Source organism: Calliphora vicina, chromosome 5, assembly GCF_958450345.1.
Source record: "Calliphora vicina chromosome 5, idCalVici1.1, whole genome shotgun sequence".
Lineage (NCBI taxonomy): Eukaryota > Metazoa > Arthropoda > Insecta > Diptera > Calliphoridae > Calliphora > Calliphora vicina.
In genome coordinates this window covers 96,666,505-96,694,402 of record NC_088784.1, presented here as the reverse complement: position 1 = coordinate 96,694,402, position 27,898 = coordinate 96,666,505, and the positions used below count along the sequence as shown (strand labels likewise).

Below are 27,898 nucleotides of genomic sequence, written 5' to 3'. Positions count from 1 at the left end.
GTTCGTTCGTTTGTTCTTTCGTCCACCCGTTTCTGGTGTATTTCAAAACGAACAGGAATATTGCAAGGCTGATGTGTCGTTAATGATAAACTTTGTGTAAAAAGAAAACGTAGCAAAATAGTACGTATGTACTCCTTTACCACCGCTCGCACTGTGCATACACGGTAGTAAAAATTAAACAACTGACAAAGTTTTTAAGGTTTTAATGTTTTGAAGAGAAACCCAAAATAGCAGAAACATATACAGAAAATACAACTACACCATTTTCAATTGTTTTTCAGAAGTTTCAATCATATTTCAGAGAGTTCCAATTATATTTTACAATTTCCTTATTTTACAATTTCCTTATTCACAAAGTTCAATTATATTGCAAACATTTCTATTTGTATTTCAATATTTTCAATCTGTATTTCAGAATTTTTCTATTTGTGTTGCAGAAATTGAAAATTTCTGAATTAAAAAATCGAAAAATCTAAAATAAAATTAGAAAGCTTGAAACTGAATTTAAAATTAATGAAATACAATTGGAAATGGTGTAGTAAGTAGTTGGTAGATGTAAAACTACAATAAGCCTGATTTGTCTTAAGTATAAAACTGAAAATCTGTTTTAATTTAAACAAAAAATTCTAAAAGTCGTTGTAATTTCTTTGAACGAATCAAAACATTTGCACAGTTAAACATTCAACATTTTGTCGTTACCGCGTTAAGCATATTTGTTTCATTAGGGGTATTCATAGGCGATCTACCGTAAAATATTGTTTATATGAATTAAAAATGAGAGATTTACAATAGAAGGCGTATCTGTTGAACGCGGTTATTATATTTAATAACTTATATGTCACTTAGTTATTGAATATTAAGGGCTGATATCGAAAAAACCTTAACATACATTTTTCATTAAAACTTTTAACACAAATATTATTTGATTTTTTTTTGATCAAGTTAATTTGGAAAGCATGTCAGTTATTATGTTTAATGTCAATTATGTTCATTTGTTGTTTATCCCAAACCCAACTTGGTCCTACAAAAAGTTGGCCAAACAATCAAAGGTCTGCCGTCAAACTGTTTCCAATGTTATTAAACCTGGTTCAGGTAGAAGGAATGGTCCTCATGATGTTTCTAAAGCCTGTAAATAGAAAGCGATTTGAAAAGAGCTCCCAATACAACCGGACTATTTGGTACGAAAAGTTAAAGTCAATGCAGGTTTGAAAACATACAAGGCTCAGAAACTTCCTGACAGGAACCCTGCTAAAAATTTAGATGCCAAAGACAGCACGGAAATTGAAGTCATATTTTATAAACAAATATAACTGCTGCATAATGGATGACGTAACTTATGTTCTGGAACATTTTTCGAAGCTTCCGGGTCAATATTTTTATGATGCTGATGATAGAGGGAATGTTTTAAAAAGGTTTAGGACCCAAAAGCAGAAAATGTTCCCAAAAATTTCTTGGTATAGAAAGCAATATGCAGTTGCAGCAAAAGAAGCCAAACATTTGTTACAAAGGACTCTATAAAAACCGAATTAACATCAAGGAATATTTACAAAAGAGGACGTTTTCATTCATAAGACTTCTTAATGTGTCCACTTAGTAATGTGTCCTAGTTTGGCATCCTGTCACTATGGTAAGCAAGGTCTTGAGTGGTACGAGAACAATAATGTGTTATTTGTACCAAGAGAGGCAAATCCTCCAAACTGCCTGCAGCAAAGGCCAGTGGAGAGATATTGGGCTCTTGTTAAAAGAGAATTGAAGATCACAAAAAAGGTGTCCAAAAGTGTGCTAGATTTTAAACGGAGATGCACTACTTTTTTTGCACCGAATTATTACTTGCCATGGATCCATTACAATATTCCGAAGCGTAACAGATCGTATGTGAAGCCCGGCCAACCAGCCGAATCCAAATATCCATGGCGCTAAGGTAATACTCTGTATTTGCTGGGAGCAAAAGCTCCCTATCTATTATGAGCTGCTGAAATCTGGTCAGACCATCACAGAAAACCTGTACCGAACGCATCTGATACGTTTGAAGCGAGCATTGGCCGAAAAACGCCCAGAATATTCGGCCAGATATCACCACATATTTCAATATCTGTTTAAAAGTATTTAGAATGATGTGGTTGGGAAGTTTTGCCCCGTTTTGAACGCTCTCTCTCTCTTCACTCCAGAACAGAGTATTCGGCTTAATTCGTTCTTGGCCACATAATATTAGCAGTTCTTTTGGTTCGGAATCCAGATGGTCAATAGTTTGAATAAATTTATATTGTACAAATGTTTCAAAATAAAAGCTAATTTTTTTTTTAAGAAATCCAGCATTTTTAATTCATAAACCCAATATAATTAAAATACTCGAATTTATTAGTATTATTTACATCTATATTTTATTAATTTTGGTATTTTTATTTATTATTCATAAACATTTGCTGGTTGTTAATATGTTTAATTAAATTATTCGAATATTTTTTTTAACTAATCGTTTAAATAATCCAGAAAATTTTAATTTAAAAAAATTATCAACTTTTATTCGAATAAAACTCGAATAATTGACAAGCCTAGTATTTAAAGGTAAAGGTATTTTTGCGGTAACTGTAATTTCAGTTATTTCAGTAACGGTAACTTAGCAGAAATTTAGGGGACTGGTTTTTACAAGGTGGAAGTAGTTCAGAATTCAGTAAAATTTGAGTCTGATATACCAACAAATAAAAGTGCTAAATAAAATCGTAATCATAACTTTTTGTAATCGATATACACACAACAGCCAGAAAAATGAGTAAACACCACAAATTATTTGATTTTTTTTCAGAGATTGGGCTGAATGAAAGTTTTAAGATGGACTATAATGATTTTCATGATCTTCAAAAATCAAAAAATTCACTGGTGTTTACTCACTTTTGAGGCTGTGTGTATTAAATTTTCTAATTAAAAAAATAGAATTTAAATAAATTGTTTTTAATTGCAGTAGATTAAAATTATTAATTTTGCATATGAGTAGCCATAATGATTTAGTCATGCAAAGATTTTTAATCACAATGTTTTTCTTTTTTATGGACTTAATAATGTCTGTGGTAAAGAAGAAAAAAATTATAAAAATATATACACATAAATGACATTATAGATGTTAAGTGATTATCTAAAGGAATATTTGAAAAATTAAAACATTTTGTTCACAATAGGATATAAAATGCAGAAAAATTACAAACAAAAAAAAAAACTATAAGAAAAATGCACAAACATAAGGAAGATGATGCAAATATAAAATGCAATTATAATACAGTGGATCACAAAAGTTGAGTTCCGTAGGAAAGGGGATATACAAAATAAAATTGTAATAAACTTACTTTAAATTTCTTATGTTTAAGGATCAAGTAAAATGAAATGATTACATTTATTTTTGTTAATTTTTAACCCCCATTATTTTGCCCTTCACTGTTATAATTTATAATGTTTGTCATTTAACAAATACAACATAAAACATGGCAAATTTTTGTGTTTATTTTTTCCACAGAACGTGCTCTCCAGAAACAAACAGAAGAAGGAGTAAAAAATACAAATAAACAAAAAAAAAATACGAGTAACATTTCTTTATGTTTTGGAGATTGTAGCAAATTTTTTTATTTGCATTCAAGTCTGTCTGTCCGACCGTCCGTCCATCCAACTTATGTACAACACAAGAAGCACAACAAATATAAGAGAGAAGAAAAAAACAACATGACAATGACAGAGGAAAAAATTACAGGGAAAAAAAATTAAAGGAAACGAACACCACAACCCACAAAAATACACATTAAAAACTCACTACTGACAAATCCATAAAGTGAAGGAAACTTTTTTTTATTGGTTTCTTTGTTGCGGTAGTTTGGGGAAGCTCTCGAAACAAACGTAAGACAACACAGAGCAACAATGATACATATGTGCAACACGTAGTAAAGAACCGAAAAAGGAACCTCAACAGCAACAACACGGCAACAACATCAGCCCAAAAACATAAAACAGCAGTAACAAACACAACAACCAACGACATAAAGAAATTACGCAAAAGCGCAGGCGCAACATGCTGCCATTCTGCACAGATCCACACACAAACACACATTTTTACATACATACACAATCAACATAAAAATAACAACAACAAAATAAAAGAAAAAAATCTACAAAAACAATGATGAAAATTGCTGCTGATGTTGCGCTTCTTGTTAGTTAGTAAATGTTAGATGACAACAGAGTTTCAAAAGAATTTAATTTAAGAAAAAACGTCATGTCGAATAATTCGAAAATATGAAATATTCTACACCAGTCGGTCAGACAGCTTATATTGAATGTATGACTTAAAAATTTTACAAATCAGGCCAATTTCGGAAACTCTCTTCTGTACCGAAACAAATAGTAGTCAGACGGGGCAAGGTCTAGACCCATGGTAGGCGTTCATATTGTTCAGGTTACGATGATTTTCGTCAAACAACCCGAATGTGAACAAAAGAGCGTAAAAATACACACAATTAATTCAGTTTCTTGTTGTGGATATTTTATTTTTTACCCAAAAGAGCACACAAATTAAATGCCTCTTTTTGCCTACCAATGGTCTAGACTATAAGGCGGGTGAGGCAAAACTTCCAAACCACTTCATTCTAAATACTTTTTAACTGGTATTGCAACATGTGGCCGCATATTCTGCGCGTTTTTCGGCTAATGCTCGCTTCAAACGAATCAGTTTCGTTCGGAACAGGTTCTCTGTGATGGTTTGGCCAGATTTTAGTAGCTTATAATAGATAGGACCCTATTGGTCCCATAGCGTCAAGGGTATTTGGGTTTGGTGTCGAGTCGGCTGGTTGGCCGGACTTCAACTACGATCTTTTACGCTTCGGGTTATCTTAATGGATCCATTTTTCATCGCAAGTAATGATTCGGTGCAAAAATTTCTTTTGTAGCGTTCAGACATGCAAAATCGTATTTCGGGGTCTCTCGGCATCAATTCGTGTGGTACACAATTTCCCTGCTTTTGAATGAATTCTGCTGCTCGGAAACTTTATTAGCTCCCAATGATTTTGCCTTCAATACTTGGTCTTCAAACTTTTTTGGCTGGCCTGGGCGATCTTTGTCTTCCGCTACGAAACTATCTAATTTTACTTTGAAAATCAGTCAGCGATTCGCGTAACGTATAGACGACTTCGTGATTTTTATGGCGCACATAACGATGAGGTTAATTTTTGGTTAAACGGGTTTGTTAATAAATATGGAGTAAGAAAGACTCCATTACATATAGAAAAATTCACCGATTGGTGTGCCGGCTTCAAAAATGAAGCCGGAGCTCACGTTACGATCAATAGAGATCGTTACCTTACCATGATCAACGATTTTGTCGATTTCGATTAACTGAAATCAAAATTCGGCGATAACTTGATTTCGAGAAATGAAGTCACTGGTTTATGCTGATAAACCAGCAATAACTGACGCCTTTCAGGCCAACATTCATGTTATTTGTGACATACGGCCAGCGATGCTCAAAAAAGTGTGCCAAAATTGGACGTCCAGAATGCGCATCGTCAAGAACATGCCCGAAATCATTAGTGTAAAAATCAGCGTTTTATTTTTGCTTCGAAAATGTCGAATTTTGTACCATCGTATCGTCATATGCGGGAAGTTTTGCTTTACTTCTTAAAAAAAGTACCACTGAAGTACCACTGAAGCACCAATGAAGGTGTTCCATCGGTTTCAACGTGCGAAAGATGATTTGTGATGATTCAGAAATGGTGATTTGACCCGGAAGACAAAGATAACCCAAGCCTACCAAAAAAGGTTGATGACCAAGAATTGAAGGCATTACACCATGAAGATTGTTGTAAAACTCAACAAGAGCTTGCAAAATTATTGGGTGCTACTCAAGCTGTAATTTCAAAACAGGATTCATCCAAAAGCAGGGAAATTGGATGCCATACGAATTGACGCTGAGAGTCGTTGAAAGAAGATTTCGTATGTCCGAAATAATGCTTGAACGCTATAAAAGAAAATAATTTTTGCACGTAATCATTTTTTTCAATGCAAAATGGATCCATTACGATAACCCGAAGATTAACAGCCAAACAGAATCTACTCCAAAGAAAAATATAAATGGCGCTAAGGTAATGCTCTGTATTTGGTGGAACCAAAAGGCTCCTATATATTATGAGCTGCTGAAATCTGTACCTGTACCGAATTTATTTGAAGCGAGCGAACATTAAGAAAAAACTAAAGTCAAGTTGAATTTAAATTTAATTATTTTCTAGAAATATTGGTGGGTACCATCTCCCTGACTATGTGGCAACTTTTCGCAAATGATTCATTAGTAGTAAGATTTTTGGAAAACTTAATGAAACACGTGATTTCCTTCATGTTCTACAATACGTATATTATTAGCACAAGGATTTAACTCCTTTAAACACTTAATTCTTTACAAATATTTTCTTGTTTATTCTTGTTGATTTTTTCCCTGTTGATGACTTTTAGTTATTTTCAAAATCTGTTAATTTTTTTTCGTTGGCAAAATTTTTAGCAACAAAAGAAAATAAAAAATAGTTTGTTTTAAAGAAGTACTCAAAAAATCTTCTTAACTAAATTAACCATTCACATTATTGATACACTAAAACAAATTAGATACTCGTATTTAGAATATTGTATTGAAAATGTTAAGCAAAAGTAATCATTTGGTATTAAATGGTATAATTACATAAATTGAGGAGCCGCAGAACAAAAGGTACTTTTTGGAAAATTTAAAAATTTTGGGAAATTGATTTTTTTTTAAAAATTTAACCCAAATATTATAAATATACCAAAAAATAAATTTGTAAAAAAATTCGAAAAAGTTCCTTTTGTTCTGCGGCTCCTCAATTGTCACCAATAATGTTTTCGGTAATTTCTAATAAATACATTACTTGGTAATGGGTGGTCGTTACTCTTTTATTTTCTTTTCTAGTGTAACTTGATTTAAATGTATGTAATTTAATGTTAATTTTATGTCAACAAATACTTGCCTCATATTTATTGTTTCAGTGTACTTAATGTGAGTGCAAATTTGGTGTGTTTTTTTTAGGTCATATACAATTTTCGTATTTGTATCCCATGCGAAAATTCAAAGCAATTTAATCTATGTAAAGAATTTTTAAAATAACTCATGGTATTTTAATTTCTTTATACACAAACGATTGTTATAAAATTTAGTTGTTGACATGTGAATGTGGGTTGTTTCTTGGCTTTGCAAAGGATTTCAATGATTTATATTTAATTTAAAATGCAATTTACGAACGTTTAAAGTTTTTGCGGTGAACATTTAATAGGTTTCGTTAAAAAAAATGGTAAAGATATACGAAATTAAAATTGAGAAACAAAAAAAAAAAATGCAAATTGTAATGAGAACTGATTTTAATTCTCATATTTTAGTTATTTCCGGCAAAATTAACAATAAATGGGTGAATTACAAATACACCAAGGACCACGTAGACTGAATTTGGCTTTTCCAGATAATGATCGAGCCAAAAAATATACCACCAGTTTAAGTACTCCTTAAAAATCTGAATACTGGCTTAATCTCTTCAGACCTGAATATGAACTGATTGCGATAGCAAACTCTTCATGTATTTTTTCTACATTCTGGTGTAAAAATTAAATATTCATCTTTTTTTATACCCAACATCAAAAAAGATGGGGGGATATAGTGATATTGTCACTTCGTTTGTAACACATTATTTTGTATATAAATTCTGGGTCCTCATAAGATTAAAATACCGTCTAAATATGTCCGTCTGTCTGTTGAAAACACAAAGGAGAGAAGCTAAACTCCCCTTACAAACCTTCTTACTGAAGGCAAAATTTATTTATGGCTAATTCCTGGAAGCAATACAACATGCCTGTTTGTAAGAAATAAGAGTAATTTCAATAATTATTTAAATATTTCACTTACAAACGCTTCTCTGTTAGGGATAACAGTAAGCTTACATTAATAAAAAAAATCCTTTGAATTCTTCGCTTATATTTTGATTTTCAGTAAGCATACATATCTTTTTATCTTCCCAAAACCTAATTTTTTTTTACTGGATTGCTTTCAAAAAACTTCAGTCACACTTAGTATAATAATTGCAAATTTGCAAAAACGGCCAATGAATTTATGAGATTTAAACGTATCCCGTATTTAGTTAAATTGTCTATATTGTATTCAAAATTTTACTCCTAATAAAGTCTATAGTAATCAGTACTAAAAATAAATTTTCAAATATTTTGCCTAAATTTCTGAGAAAAATTTGAAAAATCTTGTATAAGTAAATATGAAGACAATATTATTGAATAGCCAAGACATTTAGCTTTAATTTAACGCATGATACATCTTTTGAAAAATATTTTGTTTTATTAGGGTGGAGTTGTTCTTATTTGAGAAGTTTGAAAACCGAAACTTGAAACTGGTTGGTGTACTCGATACCTTTTTATAAATCACTGGTTTATTAAAAAGAAAATTGTTGTCATTGTCTGAAAGTTTTTTCCTCATACATACAACTCTGAAAGTACTAGGGTGGGTCAATAGTCCGCGATTTAATTATCTCTTAACTGAAAAAGCAACACTGCTCCTGTCAAAAGGCATCTGTCAGTTTTCACCTGTCAAAATTTAAACAAACTGCGTCATTTAGTTTGTTTTTGACAGCCATTGATAGCAGACTACCTTGAGAATTTCGTGTACTCATACAGCATATTTTTTGCGGAAAAAACCATAACTCAACTAAAGGCTAAGCTATATGAATACTATGGGAACTCTGCACCATCAATTTCAATGGTAAAAAAGTGATTTACTGAAGCCATATGCATCTTACATGATTCAGTTATTTAAATTTTGAATGATCACTTGTTTGTGAGAAAGCTTTCCGCAAGATGGCTGCCGCGTTGGCTCACAATAGGGTGCAGAAAAGGGTACATACAAGTGCAGTTTCCATGACAAAAATCTATGAATTAGGCTACGAAATGCTCTCTCTTCCGCCCTAATCTCCGGATTTAGCCCCGAGTGACTATTTCTTGTTTTCATACCTGAAGAAATGTATCGGCGAAAAGAGATTTGACCTCAATTATCTCACAAAAAATACCTACGATGAAATCATATCACAAAAAATACCATCGACAAATCTTATTTTTTTTTGGAAGGGATAAATTGGAGAAACGTTGGACAAAGTGCATAGAGCTCAAAGGAGACTATGTTGAAAAATAAAATAATTATTTATCCAAAAACCTGTGTTTCATTCTAAAAGGAATGGATTTTATGACCCACCCTTTTTTGGTATTGAGTAGAAAAGTAGACAATTTTTATATAATTCGGCTAATTCGAAAAATTGTACTTCTTTTATTTATTTTAAATAATGTGTATGGGTTTTTCAGGTAACACACAAAGAAAATCATATTAATTACACGGTGCTACAGTGAAAAGAAACTTGGAAAACGACCTAGCGTGGGTTATAGGCCTAGCTGAGTACATTAAAAATTTTGTCAAAAAAAATTCAGAAACATCCTAAAATTCAGAAATTATTCTAAAAATAAAAAAATAAAGTTTAATAACTTTTGCAAATATAAAACGATGTTAACAAGGTATGTCTCGTTTTTTTCTATATAAAAAATAACTACATACTGTCGAATTTGAAAAATGTTGAAAAAATAAAATAAAAAAAATGCGAAACTTTTTATAAAAACTATCCCAATTTCTTGGAATATACATTTTATGCACACAAAGCTTTATTCTTTGCCTCTCCATAATTGTTTAAAATTTTGAAATCGGTCTAAAAATGTGTGCGTTAGAGGTACTAAAGTACAGCATACCCTTTTAGTATATCTTCAACTAGGCCTACAAGCCCCATTAGGTCGCTTTTCAAGTTCTGACAAAAATTGATGAAATTGGACATAAGTTTTATATGAATCTGAATCTTTCTACCAACTTTTGTGAGGATCAATCCATAATTGGCCCTACCCCAATATATCCCCTATATCAGAAAAATATTTTATTGTCTTGTTAATAATCAACTAAACTGTTCGCCGAGCCTTTAGGTCTTCTCAAGAACAGGAAATGTGTCAAAAGTATTTCTAAAATTTAATTTGTTTGAAACCACGAAGGATATCTAAATATTCTTAACAGAATTGCTCGATACAAAAAAATACTTTATGCAGAATCAATTGGAAGCGGTCTTGGAAGGACAGTTTTTTTTTTACAAATAGGCACTGGTCGGTCATTTGTTAGTTTTTAAAACATATTGTTTAGATACTTGATACGAAAATGTAAAATATTGTCAATATCTACGAAATAAAGTTAAATAGTAGACAACTTTGGTAAGTAAGCTGACATTTATTTCAAATCAATATCGGCGGATATAAATAAACAAATATTTTTACTACACACAGAAAACAAATTAGTTGGAAAACGGTTACTATTACGAAAATTTTATAAAAGTAACCAAAATATTATTTTCATAACTAAAAATTCATAAATTCAACAGTTTTTCCATATTTACAGCTGCGGAAACATAGCTATAATGGAATTGTGGTTACTACAATAGTAACATTAGTTATTGTAATCAATTTGTATTTGGTTAAAATAAATTCAACGAAATCGGCAGACACAACCTAATTAAATTCTCCTCTTAGTATTAAATATTGGTTTTTGCAATCATAAACTTGTTTGTATTCAAATAATTTACGCTTTAACTATATTTTCAGTTGTAGTTATTAATAAATTTACGAATTCTATGTTCCCAACCGACAAAAGATTACGTAAACCCAATAATGTAAATTTGTTTGACTTTTTTAAAAATAATAAAATATTAAAACAAAAATAACTTTAAATCTGCAATTGTTTACATAAAAAATTAAAATGAGTTAAAAAAGAAACTAATGTGAATTCGCTCAAGGTAGCGGTAGGTCTATATAGGGTAAATATGCCTTTGTGTATGTATGTTTTTCAAAAGATATGTATTTCAAAAGATATTCAGCTTGATAACGGAATGGATTATGTGGAATCTGTGGTAGATTGCAGACAAAAGATGATGGAAATCTTAATGGAATGATTTACTCCCTGACGAATAATGTCCGAAATAATGGTAAATTGTAACATATTCCTTAAAAATCATTGTTTAAACAGTTTTGTAAATTCTCCTCAGGAATTCTATAAACTTTGATCCAAGCGAGGATCGTTTTGAAAACCTACATCATTAAGTGCTTACATATGCATTTGTGCAGAAGCACATAAACGGTGTCTTTAGAAACATCGCGTTCCATTTTCGTCAGCGTTATTAAAGGGTAACGGTTATACTGTTAAGAGAAATGTGCATTTATGCACTTATTGAACATATTATTTCATTGCCTCATTTGCCTATATCAAGAAACTCTAGCTGTAATTATAATACCTTCTTGAAATATTTCCATAACATTTTTACAGACATTTTCCGATAAATTTCGAAATATTAACTGTTTGTTTACAGATACCTGTTGGCGAGTCAATACTTTACAAGATTATAAATTCATTGTGGAAGGTCGTTTTGCTGACTGTAGATTCTTGAAAGTTTTACATTGTATATACTTAGTTTGACTTAATTCCTGATAATGAAAGTCCGAAATGAAGGTAACATAACTTATGACTTTTGGGATATGCTTTATAATACTCTTCAGGAATTCCACATGAAGATTCTACATACATCAGCCGTTTTGAAAAATTACCACATTTTGCCGATATACATAAAGCTGCCATAAAATCCATGTTTTGCTGCCAAGTTTTTAAATTTAGCTGCTTTTTTGATTTTCTAATAGTATTTACGTATTCATACATGTATAAATATGCATTTATTTGCAATTGTTCCCCTAATAAACTTTAATAAAACATACATAACTTCACAAAATAATATTTTTTTTTACTTGGGCTGTCCTAATAATTATATATTAAATTTGAATGTATTCCAACCGAATAAGTTTGTTATTAGCAGTTGTGACTATCAATATATTCAGTAACTACAACTGAATTATGTGATAGTACATGTAACCGACAGAATTCGATTGGCGACAAATTCGGTTGTGACAACGAATCTGTTTTCTCTGTGTACATAGGTCATGTAAATAGGCATTTATTTGTTAAAATTATGGGCATGAGTTCTCAAGCGCTGAAGACATCCACATGTTAACTTCATTAAAAATCTACATGAATATGTACGTAAGAGAGAAAAAAAGGTAATATTTTTGAAAAAAAAGATAATAATAAAATAAATGAAGCTTTTCCGTCGGTAATAGATTTTCTCTTTTCGATGGATGGCATCTCATCAATTGGGTTTCAGATTAATTCATGGTATCGCCAGGCTTTGTATTTTTTTCAAAATTATCTTCTTAGTCAAAAAAAAAAAAAAAATATAATCTTAAATTTGAAGGTGACTGTCTCTCCTACACAGAGAAAACAGATTCGTAATAGCAACCGAATTTGTTGCCAATCGAATGATTCTGCCTTAGTAATCGAATTTTAAAGTTGGTTGGTTTCTTCAAATGAAATTATTCTTTATCAACTGACTTTCAGTTGATAGAACCGAAAAATTCTATATGTACAACCGAATCATTCGATTGGCAACAAATTCGGTTGCTATCACGAATCTGTTTTCTGTGTGTATTAATTTATTTATATTCCACTGGGGACATGAATCAGAATATATGTTTAATCGATATCTTGTGGTCATCTTCAATATATTTTATGGAATACTAGCTGAACCCGGTCCGCGTTGCTGGCCTTTAGAAAACATCTGTTTTATATTTCATCTCGATCTCGATTTTAATATACAGTGTCGGAAAAAGTCGGTAAACCAAAATTCAATGTTAATATTCGAAAATATTCTTTACGAAAGCACGGAATGGACCTAATGTAGTATTTTAAGTGTCTAAGACCATATTCAGAAAATTTCCTTTAAAATGATACCAGTTTGAAGCTAATCGGTTGGATGGTCTCAGACTCTATAACGGACATAGGTAGAAACATTTTTTGTATTTTATATATATAGATAGATGTAGGTTTTTAGTATGCTCTTGAAGTTCTGACTGAAAATTTAATACAATAGTGAACGTATATTTTTGAGTTTCTCATCTTTCTTGCACTATCAATACTATATAATTAGATTATAGAACTCCTTCCTCATACCCGCTTTTTTACCTAATTCTTCCTTGCCATTTTGTGTTCGATTGGTCAGTGAATGGCAAAAATAGCTATTGGAAAAAAGTATTTCAAATTATTTATGGAAGTTAGGGGAGTTGTCTACCAATTTCAATGAACATTACATATTTCCTGCATTCATTTCACTCAATATTTTTTCTATATTTTCAATCACTTTGTAAACTTAAATTATAAAAATCTTAAATGTCTGTATATCTTATTAGAATAATTCGTAAAGCTTACTTGAGGTTGGGTTTTATTTTAAAATTATTCTGTTGAAATTGTAATTGTCTAGAAGAAATGTCAACTTGCAAATTTGTTTATTTTGTTTAATAGTTGCACACTTATTTCGAAACAAATTTTCGTTTTAATATTTTCAATTATTTATGCACAATACAAAAATAAGCACATTTAGCATTTATTTCAAATAAAGAAAACCACATACATATGTACAAACACACTTTAATTATTTATTTTCACAAATTATGCACATTTTAAATTTTTCAACAAATATTCACGCTTAGAACCGCGCTTAAATCAATAAACAAATACCGGCGGCAATTTAAAATATACAGTGAAAATTGTTGAAAAGGTATCATCCAACTAAAAACAACCAACCAAAAGTATTTATTTAATAAAAGTATGTACTAAACACCACTAGAAAAATTGTCGTTTTCGTTGTTATTTTTGTATTTGAATTTTTAGTTGGTTTTGGTTTTTTAAACACAGATACTCGAGGTTCAACACAGACAGACCGAATGAAAACTGAATCGAAGACAACGAAGAATATTTTTTTGTTTTTCTTTCTTCTACTCGTAGTGTATTCCAGAGTCAGGTTGCGCTCAACGACAAATTCAAAACCGGACTGAAAATGAGTAGCGGGCGCACGTCTACGAAAGCGATTGCGGGTCGGACATAAACGAATAACGACACAATTGGAATTTAGTCAAGGCAAGGCATTCGTTGTTGTGGTTGTGGTTGTTGTCGTGTTGTTATTGTTTTGGTTGTGTTGTGTGGTGGTTTATTTATGGTAGTTGTTGTTATTGTTGTTGTGTTCGAGTGGATACAACAAATACATATTGACAACAACAATAACAGGAGAAAAATTATCATCTTCATTGTACGACGAGTACTTACCCATTTGGGATAAGAGTATTTTTATATGTGTATTGATGATAAAGTACAAACAAGTATCTACAAGTTGAGCACAATACGAAGGAAAATATACAGCAGGGATGGACAATTCAATACTGATGTAGTTTTCTAGTATAATTTTTGTTAATTTTAAATACTTTGCGATTGGATGACTAATATTAGTGTTGTCATTCGAACAAAAATTATTCGAATAATCGAGAATTTTTTTATTCGAATAAAAAATATTTTTCAATTTAGAATAAGAAATTATTCTATCAATAATTGTCTATTAATCGAATAAATTCATTTTCAAGTTAAAATTTAAAAAAAAAGAAAACATTCGTCAAAACTATCTCAAAATTTTATATCGGCCATATTGTTGATGCAACAACTGTAAAATTGGCTGTCATTTATTCAGTTTATTTTGCAAAAATCACCATGAACGGATATAGCGTCAACAACACGTACAAATGATAAAATTGTTTTATCAAAATTGGTGATATGTTCAGGCAACGTTCCGCCCGAATCGGCCATTTTACGGTGAGTCCCATTTCTGGATGAATGGTACGTAAACAAACAAAATTGTGGAATTAGGAGCGATTACAATCCACATGAGATCCAAGAGCGTCCAATGCATCCCGAAAAATTCACTGTTGGTGTGGATCATCGGTTCATATGTATTTGAGAACGACGTTGGCCAGGCCATTGCTGTCAACGATGAGCGCTATAGGTCGATGATTACCAAATTCTTTTGGTTTGAATATTATGATACGGACACCAACGATATGTGGTTTAAACAAGACGGCGGTACGCGTCACACAGCTCATGCCACATTGTATTTGCAATTTGAGGGCATGGTCATCTCACGTGGTGACGATGTGAACTGGCCACCGACATCGTGCAATTTGACCACGTTAGACATTTCCTTGTGGGGTGTTCTTAAGTCGTAGGTCTATACGAATAAGCCACTAACCACAGCGGACCTCAAAGCCAGCATAACCTATGTCATCGGTTAAAATCCAGCCTGATTTATGTGTCAGAGTCATGAAAAATTATATTCCAAACATAATGGCATCGATATGCCTTTCAAACTAATAAAGAATGTCGATGATATCTCACTAAAGACATGAAGCGCTTAATAAAATACCCTTTATCTCAATGAAACAAAAATAATAGTTTATATTGGGCGTATGATATAAAAATGCGGTATTTTTTCAAATGTTTAGCTTTTATTTTGAAACATTTGTACAATATTTTAAATTTTTCTGTCATTCTGACAACATATGGATTCCGAGCCAAGAGAACCATTTATTGGGTGTATTATTTATTAGATTTTAATTTGAAACATTTGTACAATATAAATTTATTCAAAGTATTGGCCATTGTTAGCTATGGCCTTTTACCATCGGATTCCGAGCCTAAAGAACTACTCATCTTTTGAGTCCAAGAACGAATTAAGCCAATATCGAATACTCTGTTCCAAAGTGAAGCGTATCCCAGAAAGAGCGTTGTGCATCGATCGAAACAAATAGTAGTCAGACACAGCACGGTCTCGACTATAAAGCGGGTGAGACAAAACTTCCCAAGCTCTTCATTTTAAATACTTTTTAACAGGTATTGCAACATGTGGCCGAGTGCTCGCTTCAAATTAATCAGTTGCGTTCGGTACAAGTTCCCTGTGATGGTCTGGATTGATTTCAGCACCTCATAATAGATAAGAATCTTTTGCTCCTACCAAATACAGAGAATTACGTTCAAGCATCATTTTGGAAAATCGTCTTTCAGGGATTGTCGGCTGTCCCGTCTTTGGATGAGAAACATGTTTTTTCCAGCTACACTTTCACAAGAGGTATCAAAATTTGCGTAATTTTACAAATATTGCCGTCTTGAGGGCTCTACTTTTGATACAATTTTTTTTTATTGATATATTTTATACTTGCAATTAATGTACAATAAAATAAAACTTATAATAAATGACTAACCGTAATAATTGGTATATAATTTGAAAGTGAATGTTTTGGGTCAGGAACATATTTTTTTCCGGAATTTTTTTTTTATAAAAAAATCGTTATAACATGTGTACGTTAGAAACGAACTCCACTGTATCTAGCAAATTTGTAGTGTCGTTTTTATATATAGTCGTGGCATATTTATAATATGTGTCGAATTTAAGGATAGCGAAATATAATCAAGAAAATAACTACTTTTCAAAACTTTGAAGATCGGTAGAGCCCTAAAGATATACACCCCTATCGGCAATAACATGTGAAATTTTGTTCCCATGAAATATCCATTTCCCTCGAAGGGAAAATTGCTATCGGGAATATCATGATAAACTTTACATTCACAATAGTTGATTTTGTTCGTAACAGCTGTTTATTGTTTACAAAATTCAATCTAAAAATTTCACAACAAGGGGAATTTTTTTCACGTTAACAAAGTTGATGAACGAAAAAAGAAAAAGGGAAAATATTTCATGTGAAATGTTGATTCGCGATAGGGGTGATAGTTTCATTTTATTTTTAAAATCACTTTGGTAATCTACGATCAATTACGCAAATTTTAGAAGGTCTTGCGTTAGCGAAATAAAAAAAAAAATCTCGGGACAACCTATTGTCGGCTTCAATTCGTATAGTACCCAATTTCGCTCTTCTTGAGTTTTACAATCTTCATAGAGTAATGCCTCCAATTCTTGGTCTTCAAACTTTTTTTTGCTGGCCTGGCCGATTTTGGTCTTCCGTGTTAAAAACAAATCTTCTGAACTACGTTGAAACCGATGGAACACCTTCATTTTGGTAAGCAATCGGTGTGTTTCAGCGGAACTTTTTTCATATTAAAGAAGTAAAGTAAAACTTCCCGCATATGACGCTTTGTTGGTACAAAAAACTTAATTGTTTACATTATAATGTTCAATAACTGAGTGAGAATAAATTCAGATATGTACCCTTCAAAATTACATATAAGTTACTAAAAACAAAAACCGCGTTCAAAAGATATGCAATCTATTGCAAATCCCGCATTTTTAAGTCATACATCCAATACTTCTGATAATTTTGTTCCACTCCATATTATTACATCCATGAGGGGGTCGGTAACGTCGTTTCTGGTCACTATAGAAATGTTTAAACTAATTTATAATAAGAGAAGATAGGCAAGATTGAAATAAGTAAAACTATAGACAACATATCAAAGTACAATTTGAAGCAACAGCAAATTTAAGAATATCTTTTGTGGTTTCTAAAAGAGAGCGTATAAAAGTGGCGCATGGTCCCCCTTCTACCCTAATTATATTTAAAAAACAAAAAGCTACTCTTTTAAAAAACATAACTTTTCCATCCCTGATAAGAAACCAAAATAAATAAAAGTACGAATATGAACGAGTACTCAACACAAAGGTATCAGTCGTTAATTTAATCTTGCACTCATTTAAAATGCCAAGGAGTGTGAGTCTGTTGATGCAGAGTGAGTGAATCAGAGTGAGAGTGAGTTAAGCTTAAAAGTTGCGCATTTGTTTTTAACTTCTTCAAGAGGCAAAAAAAAAACAAACAAAAATAACTAAACAGTAACAACATTAAAGGCAACAGCAAAGATAACTGGGCAATAGCAGCAACAATATGGGCAACCAACAACAGCAACAGATGATTTTGTATGAAGAAATATACTTTTTGAGGCGAATAAGCAATAAATCAAGAAAAGAAATAGTTACGAAGTCATGATGCCCGGCTTTTACTCTAAATGATTTTCACACAAATCAAATTTATTTATTAAATGTTAATATTTTTCTAAATTATGTTTTAATAAAAATTAATCTAGATTTTTCTATAAATTCTGAAAAACTCTAGTGACAACCTATGATAAATACAAACAAATAGTATGAGTAAAATCAAAAAAACCGAACAAAAAAAGTAATAAAATTTGCCGGCTAAAAATAGCTCATGGTTGAATGAGAAGATAAAGCCGATACACACAGTCTCAACATATAGAAATAAACAAGGACGGGCTTATATTTCACACATTCTCTTGTTTTAATGGCTTCGTATTTATTTGACAATCAGAAAGGCAACCTTATCAGTTGATTTTGAGTAGTGATTGAGTGAGTGAAATTTCATAGTGATAAAGTCAATAGTGAGTGGATTTTGTTAGGGAGACAACAATAGCAAGCAAGAGTAATGTTACCAGAGAGTTAGGCTTAAATAGAGTGAGCAAATAAATAAGCAAAGATATGTATGACCCACTGTGCCGTAGAGTCTATACAACCCGCATTTTTTTTGGGGGAAAAATAAAAAATATTCCCTCGTTTGATTTTAATTGTATTTTTTGTTGTTTTAAAGGGGTTTACTTTGCTTGACCAACAACACAGTTCATATTATTTTTAGTTTAGTTGTTGTTTGTGATATTAATTTGTTTTTTTTTATACATGTAAAGTCTCAGAGTGCAGTCTCTTATGTATATTTAATAAGAAGGGTTGATATTGGTGAGTTTATTTAATTAGTAAGTACATGTATGTGTATTAGCATGGTCCCAAAATAAAGGCAATTGAAAGACTCATCGATTAGTATATAAGATATTTCCGAGCAACTCTAAACATACTTAAACATTCATGATTTGTCTATTAAATTCTATATTTTTCCAAATTTTTATACACATTTATTTAAAATACCTCCATATTTTAGTTGATTGAGCCGAATAGGACCATCCTAATGTGTTATATAGACATATGTACAATATTTACGAGTGTGTTGTTGGTAAAGTGTTTATTTCTAATTGGTCAGTTTTATTTTTGTATGTTTATATACACACTTCCATAGTTAGATATTTTGTTATTGTTGTTTATCTTAATTAATAGTATTTATTTTTATAGTTAGATGCAACAGAAAGAGACGTTGTGGTAAAAGCAAATTTCAAGTTATGAAATGAAATTAAATAAAACTCCATACTGAACTGCATACATAGTAGTTATATCATATTGTTTTTACTAAAATTTGTTAAAATCAATTCCAATTATTCATAAATCAAACGCAAAAGCAAAATTTTTGAATTTTTATTTTTCTATATTTTCATTTGAAAATGGTTATGAATTATTACAGGGAGGAAATAAACATTTTCGACAAGGCAAAAAAGTTTGAAGACTAAGAATTGGAGGCATTGCTCCATGAAGATTGTCAAACTCAACAAGAGTTTGCAAAATCATTAGGATCTACTCAATCAGCAATTTCAAAACGTTTGCAAGCAGCAGGATTTATCCAAAAGCAGGGAAATTGGGTACAATAAGAATTGAAGCTGAGAGACATTGAAAGACGATTTTTGTATGCCTAAAATGCTGCTAGAATGTTATCTCTGGGATACGCCTCACTTTGGAACAGAGCATCCGATATTGGCTTGATTCGTTCTTGGCCTCAAAAGATGAACCGTTCTTTTGGCTCGGAATCCATATGTTGCCAGAAATATGGGAAAAGGTCATAGCTAACAATGGTCAATACTTTGTATAAATATATTGTGCAAATGTTTCAAAATAAAAGCTAAAAAGTTGAAAAATGTCATGGGTTATGTTGGCTTTGAAGGCCGCTGTGATTTGTGGCTTATGCGCATAGTTCATATCATATTTCGGTGTGAAGTTCACATCACTTCCACGTGAGTTGACCATGCCCTCTAATCACTCGTGTAGAATGTCCAGTGTGGCATGAGCTGTATGGCACGTAGCGCCGTTTTGTTGAAACCACATTTCGCTGGTGTCCACATAATCCAATTCAGGCTAAGAGAAGTTGGTAATCATCGACCTATTGCGCTCACAGTTGACGGTGATGGCCTGATCAACGTTGTTCTCAAAGAAATATGTACCGATGACGTCGCCAGCCCAAAATCCATACCAACTGTGACTTTTCGAAATGCATTGGACTCCTTTGGATCATATGTGGATTGGTATCATCCCAAATTCTACAATTTTGTTTGGTGGCGTACGCATTCATCAAGAAATGGGCCTAGAGACCTGCGCCGACTATATTTCAAGGCGGCGGCGGTTGACTTCAAAAAAGGTCGGCGGCTAGCCGGCTGTCAGCCGACTAAAGAGTAAATACTCAAATTCTAAATAATTAAAAATTTAAAAAGTGAAATTCTAAAAATTTTATGAAATTACTAAGGAACTTTTATCATAAACGGCGGCTATGTTCAAGCCGACTTAAGACGAAAAAAAATTCGGCGGCGGCGGCTCTGAAAATTTATCGGCGGCTCGGCTCAGCCGGCTTACAGACGTTCGGAGGAGGCCTCTGAATGGGCCTAACTGTAAATGATAAAACAATTTTATCATTTCATCAGTTTTTGAACGCTATAATCATCCATAGTGATTTTGCAAAACAAACTGAATAAATGACAACAAATTCGACAGATGTAGCTTCAACTATATGGCCGCTATCAACTAATATAGTTCGAAAAACTGGTGTGGCTCATTTCTGGATTAACGGGTATGTAAACAAGCAGAATTGTCGTTTTTAGACAGAGAAAAATCCTCATGAGACTCCATTGCATCTCGAAAAAATCACTATTTGGTGCGGTTTTCCTGCCGAAGGTGTATCGGCGCATTTGTCTTTAAATCCAAAACCGGTGCTAACATTACCGTGAATGGCGAACGCTACATGCAAATGATTCGTGATTTTTTTATTCCTCATGTCATTGCAAATCAGATCGCGTGAAACCATCACTTTGTTGAGCCAAACGTTTGGGAACCGCATTATCTCCAGAAATAGACCTATGAATTGGCCATCTTGTTCGTGTGATTTGACACCTTTGGACTACCTTTTGTGGGAGTACGTCAAATATCTGGACTATGCTGATAAGGAAGCGACGATTGATCATTTAGAGGCCAACATTCAACGCACTATTGACGAAATAAGATGGGGTATGCTCGAAAAAGTGGTGCAAAATTGGACCTACAGGGTGGCGTTCATAAGGCGTAGTTGCGGAGACCATGTGCCAAAAATTATTCTTAAACATTAAATGCCATGAAATTTGTGAGTTAAAAAAAACAAAACTTTGATCATTTCATTGATTTTATTGAGTTTTATTTTTAAAAAAAGTTCTATGCCTCCAAATACACCCTAGATTGACTGATACTTAGGAAATGGATGATTTTAAATTTAATTTTTTTTTGGTGGGCCTGAAATAGCTGAGGATTACAAAATGTTGATTTCGACCAACACACTATACATGTTTGCAGAACAAAGTCAACTCTGCCAAAAAAAAGTCCCACTTAATTTTCCAACACTAAACTTCTGGAACAATGTAAAAATTCCTTCTCATCTTAGTATTCGTATTTTCACATATGAAAAGTTTAAAAAAGAAGCTGTGCAAAATATAAATACAACTCACGATTACAATTTACAAAACAAGTCTCACTCCATAAAAAAATCATGGTAAATAAACATTTTTACGAGAAAACCAGTGACATCTTAGTGTATGATGTTAATTGTTTGTATCGTTTTACTTGTTTTTAGGTCGTTTAACTATTCGAAAGTACCAAAAACTAAATCCCAGACCTAAACAACCAACAAAAAAATGTCAAAAAAAATTAAAACTAAACCAAACTAATGTAAAATTAAAGGGCAACAAAACAACACAACACAACTGAAGCACCAAAAGCAAATAACAAACAGCCAACATTTAATCTAAACACATAATTGCGGTGATAATTGCCACATTAAGAAGTGACATCGCGCTTTAAAAAAAAGCCAACTATAAAAATCTCAAAGAAGATGCTCACCAAAACCAAAAACAATGAATGTTAGAAACAACAAAAAATCCCATAAAATCTCTTAACAGCAAATACAAAATTCGTAATTAAAGAAAAAACATACAAAAATTCTTGTAACTCAGGAAAAAAAATTCATTTCAAAATTTTCAACGCAATCGAGTGTCGGCATTTTAAGGTGTAAGAAGATCATAAAAAGTAGATCGTTAAATTTTGTAAGATGAACTAAAAACAGCAGTAAAATACTCACAATATTTAAAAAAAAAATAGACAACCTGACTGAAAGTTAAGAAAAAATATGAAGCTGAATTATTAAAAATAGACAGATTTGGAAAAATGGCCAACACTGACATGTGCGCATGAAATGAAATAAAAGAAATTCACTTTAAAAACATTTAAATTCTAGTAGATTTTTATGTCCAGCTTTTACTACAATTAATTAACACTTTTGAACTTTAGAAATTTCTATAGTTCCACACTTATCAGAGCAGCAGTAAGAAATTTTTTCCCCCTCCATTTGTTTTTAATATTGCACAAATAGTTTCTCTTTTTTTTCAGTTGAATTTATAGAAACAACCAAAGTTTCCAGTTGAACGTAATTAAATGATAACTTCCGGTCATTGCCAAAGAATAATCCTGGCATCAATTACACAGAAAACTCCAACGAACATCGGTTAGAAAGAAGCTGACTGAAGGAACAAGAAGAAAAAGAGAAAAAACAATCACAAATAACAATTTACAATTGGTGACTGACTGACTTATTCTGGCAGTGCAAACATTTATGAATGAATTTATAAATGGAATATAAAGACAAGTAGCAGAAGACATTCAGACATTCACAAGAAACTTTACACTGAGGAAAATTATTTGATCTGTTTGACATCTAGACGATGGCAAATCGACAACGAATGCTGTTAATTTTTTTTAAAGAAACACAAACTGCGAAGTGTTTTGCTTGTCTGCAGATACCCCCAGAGTCTCTGGCAGGAATCGAACCCGCAACTCTCACGTTAATAGTCCAGTACACAAAGGTCTAGTCTATCGGGACACCCAATAGGCAGCGGTATTAGGTGATTTCTTCGTACATGCGGGGTTGATACACTATTGACACCGAAAGGTGTTAAATAGTACGCGGCTGTGCTAATTTTTCACCGGGAGTACAATCGGAGATTCGTCAATAATAATTTTGAAGTGTTCTGAATGCAATGGAATAAGATATAAAGGACTAAAATCAGTCCACGACATCAAATATTGGAAAATAAGTATAGCCAAAATGTTCAAAACAAAACATGAAAACTAAGAAATGAACTAGAAACCAGAAGGAAATATAAGGTAAAAAAGTCTCCGTTTCGCGAAGAGAAACATGAAGACAAAAAGATCCAAAATGTTATATGAAGTTCTGGTTAAGAAAAGCAGAATTGAGGAGCTGCAGAACAAAAGGTACTTTTTCGATTTTTTTTACAAATTGACATTTTAGTATTTTTATAATATTTGGGTTGAAATCTTCTAGAAAATCAATCAATTTACCAAAATTTTTAAATTTTCAAAAAAGTACCTTTTGTTCTGAGGCTCCTCAATTGTGAACACTTCCCAGATGTATTATTTTACACCGAATTTAAGGGAGAATTTCGAACATTCCACAGAGATATTTAATAGGAAATACCATGAGTGGCAGCCACATATTTAGGTCCAGACATATTTTCACCCAATTTAGTAACGTCGTATTTGCATCCAATAGAATAGTTGAAATCAACTCTCCGATGGACGGACTAGCGTTGTCATTTGATGCGGAATTTTGTCAAGTTATTAGTATTTATTTTGAAACATCTGAACGATATAAATTTATTCCAAGTATTGGCCATTGTTAGCTAAGACATTTTCCCATCATTCTGGCAACATATGGATTTCGAACCAAAATAACTGTTAATTTTTCGAGACCAAGAAGGAATCAAGTCAATATCGGATTATTTGTTCCAAAGTGAAGCGTATCCCAGAGAGAGCGCTTTGCATCGATCGAAACAAATAGTAGACGGATGGTGCACGGTCTGGACTATAAAGCGGGTGAGGAAAAACTTCCCAACCACTTCATTCTAAATAATTTTTAACAGGAATTGCAACATGTGGCCGAGCGTTGTCATGATGGATTATTACGGTTTCATGTCTGGCCTCATATTCTGGGCGTATTTCTGACAATGCTCGCTACAAACGAATCAGTTGCGTTCGTTACAGGTTCCATGCGATGCACAGTGTGGTAGATCGCAAATCTAACTGGACAAAATTAATAAATCACCTTGGATTCACTTCTCACTTATGAATCATATAAAAAATGAGTTCAAATATATAAACGATTATAAAAACCAACTTTTTTTCGCAATGTATTTTGGGAGTTTTTACCCATTCTTCAAAAATTTTCTTTCGTGAAAAAGTAGAAGTCATACTGGAAAAGTGAAAAAAAATGTATGGCGGTCGCAAAAATGCGCAAGATGTTTTTGATTTACCTTAAAGTGAACACTTGACAGATTAACCCAAATATAGTTTTACAGCGGAACTATGCGGAATAAACAGCTTTAACTCTACTTGAAAAAAGGAAATATTTTATTTTTTCCAATTTCTGATCTTCTCACAAAAAATAGTTTTTTTTAATAGTTACAATGGAAATAATTAAATGAAAATAGTTGCATATTTCCTTGAAATAGAGCTTAATAATAATATAAAAAATTATGACAATAAAATCACCGTAGCCTTTTTAATCATAAACCAAAGTCACACAAAATATACACTTCTCTTTGAAATCTTAATGTACCTGTTGACAACAACTGACTTTAAAGCTTAGTTTTTCCTAATCGGAGCTAAAAACCAAAAAAAAAACAAAACATGAATTTCAGTTCCTTATTGTATTGAGAAGCTCATTAAATGATCAGAAGGAATGTTGCCAGACATTTATTTTTTAATTTTGTCCAGCTAGATTTGTGATTTACCACAGTGTGCGATGGTCTGACCAGATTGCCTTATAATTACCTTAGCGCCCTGGATATTTAGCTTTGGTGTGGATTCGGCTGGTTGGCTGGGCTTCACATACGATCTCGTACGCTTCGGTTTATCAAGCATCCTTTCGGACATGCAAAATCGTCTTTCAAGGTCTCTCGTCTTCAATTCGCATGGTATCCAATTTCTCTCCTTTTGGATGAATCCTGCTGCTCGCAAACCTTTTGAAATTGCTAATTTAGTAGCTCCAATTGATTTTTGTTTTTTACACCATAGAGAAACATAGAGGAAAAAAAGATAGAAGGAATGGTTCACATGATGTTTCTAAAGCCAATAAATAGAAAGCATTTTCAAAACAACTCCCAACACATCCGGTAGGAAAGCAGCCGGTTATCTCAGTACTCGGACTATTTGGTACGAAAAGTTAAAGCCGATGCAGATTTTAAAACATACAAGACTCAAAATGTTCCTGACAGGAACGCTGCTAAAAATTTTGAGACCAAAGACAGAGCACGCAAATTGAAGTAAAATTTTATAAAAGCTGCATAAAGGATGACGAAGTTTTGGCAAATTTTTCTCAGCTTCCGCTCGAGGGAATGTTGTGGAAAAGTTTAGGACCCAAAAGCAGAAAATTTTTCTTGGTATGGCAAGGAATATGCAGTTGCAGCAAAAGAAGCCAAACATTTGTTACAAAGGGCTCTTAAAATACCGAAATTTACATCAAGGAATGTTTTTTAAAAAAGGATGCTTCCATTCATAACACGTCTTAATGTGTCCACTTATTTTTGGCCTGATTTGGCATCCTGTCACTGTGGTAAGCAAAGTCTTGATTGGTACAAGAATAATAATGTGGTATTTATTAGGGTATTCATTCGACTAATGTTCGTTCGATTAATCGAATAATTATTCGAACAATTTAAAAATGGACATTTTCGAATAACGAATAATTCGAACAATTTTATGTAGAATAATCGAATAAACGTATAAATGTTCATATATACACATCTGCTCAAAATAATAGATACACCAAAATTTATTATTTAAAAACGAAAAAAAATAATGGTATATTGTAAAATTATAAAAAAAATTCAGTCGATTTTTATTTATAGTTAAAAGGAGAGTAAAAAACAAAAACAAAATATTTCATAATTAATAATAAATATTATAAAGTAAATTAAATTTCTTAAATTTCGAAAAATTTGGTGCTCATAATAATAGATACATTTTTAAAAATTCTTATTAAACAAAAGCTAATAAATTTTATCTTAAAAAAATTAGTTTATTATTAAAGTAAAGCTAGTATCCAGTATATCCACCTTTGTTTTGTAAAACTTTCTCCACTCTTCTGGGCATACTGGATATCAAGTTCTGACACTTCTCCAATGGAATCTCGTACCATATTTTTTGCGTTTTCTCCCATAAATCGTCTTTATTTTTGAAAACTTCCTTCGAAAGCCTTATCTTTAATTCACTCCACAAGTTTTCTATTGGGTTTAAATCAGGGGATTGGCTGGGCCAGCTTAAAACAGGTAAGTTATTCTCCAAGAACCAGTTTTTAACTAATCTTGAACTATGTTTTGGGTCGTTGTCCTGCTGGAATGTCCATATTAATGGCATATTTTCCGATGCATATGGAAGCATTACGTTTTCCAATATGTCTCTATACCCACTAGCATTCATGGTATCTTCTATTCGGAATATCGGACCAACACCATTCCATGAAAAGCAACCCCAAACCATTATGTTTCCCCCGCCATGTTTTACCGTCTTTTTTGTAAATTTAACGTGGAATTCTTTTCCTTTTGGTCGGCGTACATTTCTTTGGCAGTCGTTTCCAAACAAATTTATTTTTGTTTCGTCGCTCCATAAAATATTTCTCCATTTTTTTTCGCCTTCACACCCGGACCATTGTAACTGCTCTTTAGCAAATTCTAATCTTGTCTTGATATTTTTTTGGCGCATTAGTGGCACTTTTCTGGCAATTCTTCCCGGCAATTTAGCTTGTAAAAGACGACGACGAACTGTTTGTGGACTGATTTCGTTACATAGCTCCGCAGAAATATCTTTCGATGATATGAAAGGGTCTTTTTTAACCATAAGGACGATCCGCCTATCTGTTTCTGGACTGGTTTTCTTTGGTCTACCGCGAGTTTCTCTTTTTTGTTTTTTAGATAAAGCATTTTGGACAAAATGTAAAGATCTTCCTATGCTCTTTGCTATTTCCCGTAATGATTTTCCTTGATTTCTCATCGTTTGAACAATTTTTTTCTCATCTTCGGTACAATGATGATTTCGTCCCATTTTCTTCAAAAGAGTCCTATTTTTTATAAAATTGTTGCTAAAATTTAAATTATACTTACTGTTTCACGTAAATAGGAACAAAAAATTGCACAAAAAAAAAATTGTATATAAACAAATTACAAATTACTGATGTGTATCTATTTTTATGAGCAAATAATTTTTTGTAATTCAAATAAATTCGTTTTTAAAAATCAACATGAAAGCAAATAGTTGCCAGATTTTTGACTGACATGACATTGCCAGATAGAAATTTTAATAATATGATGTATTCTTAACGCTTGCGAGGAAATTTTCAATGTTACCGCCATTTAAATTTTTTCCAATTAGGTGTATCTATTATTTTGAGCAGATGTGTATTTCAATTTATTAAATTGCTTAAAATTTTAACAAAAATTTTTTTGTTTCTGAAATTCGACAAATAACTAAAGACAAAGGGACTTTCGATCACAGTAGATGAGTGTTCCGATAGCTCCTTTTATAAATATATAAATATTACAGCAAGAAGTTACAACTCTAAAAACAAATCTTTCAAAATTTTTAACTTAGGACTTGAACCAATGCAAATA

The 27,898-nt window shown here is 32.2% G+C and overlaps 1 protein-coding gene across 1 annotated transcript in view; it reads right to left on the bottom strand.

Annotated features, from left to right (window-relative positions):
- Ntan1 (N-terminal amidohydrolase 1) overlaps positions 1-14,049 on the bottom strand; it is a 66,659-nt gene extending 52,610 nt beyond the window's left edge. The window contains exon 1 of the mRNA XM_065512452.1: positions 13,415-14,049. The gene's annotated coding sequence lies outside the window, so the exon portion shown is untranslated. The remainder of the gene's footprint in view (positions 1-13,414) is intronic.
- Between the last annotated feature and the right edge of the window lie 13,849 nt (positions 14,050-27,898).